The sequence below is a fragment of the Scylla paramamosain genome, chromosome 26 (assembly GCF_035594125.1).
Source record: "Scylla paramamosain isolate STU-SP2022 chromosome 26, ASM3559412v1, whole genome shotgun sequence".
Lineage (NCBI taxonomy): Eukaryota > Metazoa > Arthropoda > Malacostraca > Decapoda > Portunidae > Scylla > Scylla paramamosain.
This window is the reverse complement of record NC_087176.1, coordinates 20,551,591-20,557,309: the sequence shown is the minus strand read 5'-3', so window position 1 is coordinate 20,557,309 and position 5,719 is coordinate 20,551,591.

Here is a 5,719-nt window from a genome sequence, read left to right as displayed (position 1 = left end):
CTACACTGAACATCCTCGGTCTGTCCTTTACTTATAATCTGAACTGGAAACTTGACATCTCATCTCTAGCTAAAACAGCTTCTATGAAGTTAGGTGTTCTGAGACGTCTCCGCCAGTTTTTCTCATCCCCCCAGCTGCTAACTCTGTACAAGGGCCTTATCCGTCCATTTATGGAGTATGCTTCACATGTCTGGGGGGGTTCCACTCATACTGCTCTTCTAGACAGGGTGAAATCAAAAGCTTTTCGTCTCATCAACTCCTCTCCTCTAACTGACTGTCTTCAGCCTCTCTCTCACCGCCGCAATGTTGCATATCTAGCTGTCTTCTACCGCAATTTTCATGCTAACTGCTCTTCTGATCTTGCTAACTGCATGCCTCCCCTCCTTCCGCGGCCTCACTGCACAAGACTTTCTACTTTCTCTCACCCCTATTCTGTCCACCTCTCTAACGCAAGAGTTAACCAGTATTCTCAATCATTCATCCCTTTCTCTGGTAAACTGTGGAACTCCCTGCCTGCTTCTGTATTTCCACCTTCCTATGACTTAAATTCCTTCAAGAGGGAGGTTTCAAGACACTTATCCACCAATTTTTGACCACTGCTTTGACCCTTTTATGGGACTGGCATTTCAGTGGGCATTTTTTTTTATTAGATTTTTGTTGCCCTTGGCAAGTGTCCTTCCTACATAAAAAAAAAAAAAAAGATGGTTCAGCTAACTATAGACTTGCTCAACTACTTATGTAGGCCTGTGTATATTGACAGGTCACAAAACCTGTAGGCCTATGTATATTGACAGGTCACAAACACACACATTGATATCATTCAAATTACATAAATACCTTTGCCAAAAAATACATCTCTCTCTCTCTCTCTCTCTCTCTCTCTCTCTCTCTCTCTCTCTCTCTCTCTCTCTCTCTCTCTCTCTCTCTCTCTCTCTCTCTCTCTGCCTATCTCTCTAGTGCCAGGTTCATGTCAAAGGTCATCATGGTGCCAGTGTCAACGAAGAAAAGATAAATCATGTTGGCTCGGTTGAGGTTAGGTCAGGTCAGGTCAGCCAGCCAGCCGTCCAATCACAATCCACAAAGCTCTGGGCCAATGGAAGGGCTGATGGTGATCCCCTGTTGACCAATAGGATGGCTTGGTTTTTGCTTGGTTGAGGAGAGAGAGAGAGAGAGAGAGAGAGAGAGAGAGAGAGAGAGAGAGAGAGAGAGAGAGAGAGAGAGAGAGAGAGAGAGAGAGAGAGAGAGAGAGAGAGAGAGAGAGAGAGGTTAGGTTAGGTTGCTTTAGATTTCGTTGCATTAGGTTAGGTTAGGTCAGGTGAGGTTAGGTTAGGGGTGGGTCAGGCTAGGTCGACGCATCACCTGTGGTACAAATGCATCAAAAACACCTTTGGTCATTTTCTTATAGTTATCCTGCTAAATTTGCAGCTACAACCAACACTGCCATCCCCTTTACTTCTTGCACCATACCCTAACCTAACCTAAACTGATCTAACCTAACTCTAACCTAACCTAACCTGACTTAAGCTAACCTAACCTCACCTAACCAAAGCTAACCTAACTCTAACCTAACCTGATCTAACCTAACCTAACCTAAGCTAACCTAACCTCACCCAACCAAGGTTAACCTAACCTAACCTGACCAGAGCTAACCTGACCTCACTTAGCCAAAGCTACCCTAAGCTACCTAACTCAAGCCACTAGCTGCATCAGACAACAACAAGAGGTGCCCCTGTCTTGGCAAGCTTCCCACTGCTGCAGCGCCTGTCACACTGGAGCCGTCAAGGAGAAAGCACACAACACTTGATAAGGCTGACGAAACAAACAACAAGAGGAGGAGGAGGAGGAGGAGGAGGAGGAGGAGGAGGAGGAGGAGATAATTATACGGAAAAAGAGACCAAGGAGAGAGAGAGAGAGAGAGAGAGAGAGAGAGAGAGAGAGAGAGAGAGAGAGAGAGAGAGAGAGAGAGAGAGAGAGAGAGAGAATTACGGTCATTTCGCCCACATGTCAATTCGCCTACATGTCAATTCGCCCACAGGTCAATTGTCCCACATATAAGAGTCAATTTGCCCACATATATTTAAAAAAAATAATAATAATTATTAAAAAAATCTACATACATGTAAGATTAAGAAAGTGGTGACAAAGAATTAAAAGAAACTTTGTAACTGATTCAGAAATCAGTTACAAAGAATTAAAAATAAACTTTTATCAAAAGACAGTTAAATAAATGTAATATTCAGAAAGTAATGACCAAAAAGTAGTTACAAAAAAAAAAAAAAAAAAATTTGATTAAAAGACAGTTACATACATATAATATTCAAATAGTGACAAAGAATTAGAAACTTTTATTAAAATATAGATTCAGCTGCGCACTGGGCCATTCAGGTGAGCACACGCTTTCAGCAACTGATATGCCGATCGCTCACCCCTCACGTGTTCCTCCCAAAGAGTAAATATTTGACCCTGTAAGTTTCTGTATTTTTTCCGTTGTATCCTTCGTAGCTTTTTTTCAGATACTAGCCTTATGTAGATAGATGTCAATTTAGCCTCTTTGTGGAGAAGGCTTACGAGGAGGTGAAACTGGAGGTTACATCTACCTGCAGCACTTTTGTTTAGTCGATTGTGCCAGCCTTCAATGTCACTATTGGTGCGGATAGACTGATTGAAAATACTCCAGCTAGAAGTTGGCCATAAGGAGTTGTGGATCCATGTTCTTATAGTCTGTAACTGGGCTGTGGTAGCTTGACGTGAGAGCCATTCAAACACGGGACCTATATCTGCCTCAGGCAGAAATGGAAGGACCATCACTTTCCGTAAGTGTTTGTACGTCCCGTCATCATGTGTGTATGCATGCTGGAGACCAACCTCTTGAACCTACATAAGTATTTCAAAACAAAGAAATTAGACATTGTATTGTACAAAAGAAAAAAAAATCTGGTCATATTATGGTGATCCAATTTGTTTTAAAACTACTATTCGACAGGTACTATATATAAGAAATCTGTAGGCAATTAGCTAAATTGACTAACCTTTCTCCATACAGCTTGCGTCCAATGGTATACGCATCCCTTGACCTTGGCATTAGGCAAAACCTCAGGCAAGACTTTCCACATTGCTTTCTCATAGTCGATTGTTATGTGCTGAACAGAAGGCTCATTTGGTAAACTAGTTAAAACTTCATGGAAAACTTTTCTGTAGTCACTCTTTTTTCTCCCAGACATAATGACAAATAGTAAGGGGACTTGTTTTGCATGGTCGTCTGGCCTCACAAAAGCGTTGACTGTCATCAGTTGTGTAAAAGGGTGCCTGCATAGCTTGAACGTGCTATCAATGTACCATGACTTTGCCCTCATTAGATGTGCTATTTGTTCTGTTGTTGCGAAGATAAAATGGCGGCGTTCACGAACTGATACGTCACCTATAAGATCGTCAGGAATGTGATTTACTTCTAGCTCAAAATTCAGGTTTTTGGGCTCTGTCGGTCTTAAAATTTGTCTTTGTTTGCTGTTCTTGCCAAATGCTCTGGCTTAGGCAGACTAGGGCATGGTGCATTTCCTATCTCTTTTAGCAACACATCAACCACTATAGCAGTCGCTGGTTTAAACAGATCTTGTGCTGCCAGTTTCTTTACTTGTAATGTTACTTTAGTGACGATATCAGAGCCAGTTGGTGGTGAATGGTTGTGCAACACGTTGTTCTTTACATATTTTCCACTTCTCTGCGTTACTAGTGCCTTGCATGGGCTACTTTTAGGGCGATTAGTACACTGCCAGTAAGTTACATTCGATCGCTGCATTTTTTTGTTGTAAGTGTACCCGTGACTGTCAACGAGCTTATCTCTACCACGCTGTGTGCCCTTTTCAAAGAGCTGGAATGTAACTTCACTTTCTGGCTGCAGTTCAGTATCTTGTTTGGCTGGGTCGTCAAGTGAATCCTCTACTTCCATTGGCAAATCAGGTGGGTCATCAACTGAAGACTCTTGTTCAACTGCAGGGATGTATGGTTCGTGTTCCATGGCAGGGGTGGCTGGGTCGTCCACTGGATGGGAGGTTGGTTCGTCAGTGAAGGTGCAAGTATTACAATTCCAGTCAATGGAAATACCGGATTTCACAGCTGCCCAGTAATCAGCACGAGATATGCCAGTATTGCATTTCCTGTGTTGTCACCTCCCACACATGTCGCACTGCAGACCTTCTTGCCTTGCCCTTACAGGTACGAGGCACTGAATGCACTCGTCTGTGCAGTCTACCATCTTGCCAGGAACTGTTTTATTCTATGGTCAATTAGTAATTACAAAACATAGGAAATGAACCACCAAACAACACACACTTACACACACACACACACACACACACACACACACACACACACACACACACACACACACACACACACTTCCATAGGCTTTGTGAATAGTTTCATATGAATTAAGTATATTTTCACTCCTTGACTACCTTACTAAAAAAACGTTTATTATTATTATTATTATTATTATTATTATTATTATTATTATTATACACACACGCACACACACTTGATTCCTTATCTTCCACCTCCTCCCTCCCTCCCTCTCACCCCCCTCTCTTCTTCCTCCCTGCCAGCTTATATCCCACACCATCCCTCCTCCCTCCCTCTTCTCTCCCTACCTTCCTTCCCTCCTACCTCTCTTCATCTTGGCCCTTCCCTCCTCCCTCCCTGCTATCTCTCTCTTTTCTCCTTTCCTCCCCCCTCCCTGCTGCCCGCCCCACACACACTTCCCGGTAATTCAGTGGTTAGAGCGCTGGCTTCACAAGCCACAGAACTGGGGTTCGATTCCCCGGTTGGGTGGAGATAATTTGAGTGTTTCTCCTTTCAAGTGTAGCCATGAGATAGTTATAATTGTTAGAGTATATTTCTTTGCCATATTTGTAACGCTATGATTGTGCATTGTTGAATTGTTTAACCCAGCTATCTTTAACGCAATTAATTTGTTGTATATGTACATTTTTAGGGTTTACGATTTTGTGATGGAATGTGTTTTTTCCAGTTCACGCTAATCATTAAAAAGAGTGACAGCAGTCGGGACTTTGTGTCATATACCCTAGGAAGACAGCCACAGTAGAGATCAGTGGTGTGTATTTTACTTAGTTGCATTTACCTATAGCTGTGACATACTAGATATGAGCTATTATCGTAATATCCTGCCTTCGGTATATCCTAGTACTATCTGCAAAATCAGGTTGGCAACCCTGCCACAGTGTGGGCGAAATGACTCCACGCTGTGGGCGAAATGACCTGTGGGCGAAATGACTCCATAGTGTGGCGAAATGGCATGTGTGTCGAGAGAGAGAGAGAGAGAGAGAGAGAGAGAGAGAGAGAGAGAGAGAGAGAGAGAGAGAGAGAGAGAAAGAGAGAGAGAGAGAGAGAGAGAGAGAGAGAGAGAGAGAGAGAGAGAGAGAGAGAGAGAGAGAGAGAGATCAGGAAATTAAACCTTAGTAGTAGTAGTAGTAGTTATCGATTTCGTTGCGTGTGAGAGAGAGAGAGAGAGAGAGAGAGAGAGAGAGAGAGAGAGAGATCGCCCCCACTCACCAAGCAGAGGAGACAGCAGCGGCCTGAGAGGTGCCTTCAAAAGACACACGCACACACACACAGGCAGGCTCACACGCACACACAGACACACAGACAGCAGGAGAAGGACCACTGTGACAAAGGTAAACAAGGCAACATCTTGATCTTGATC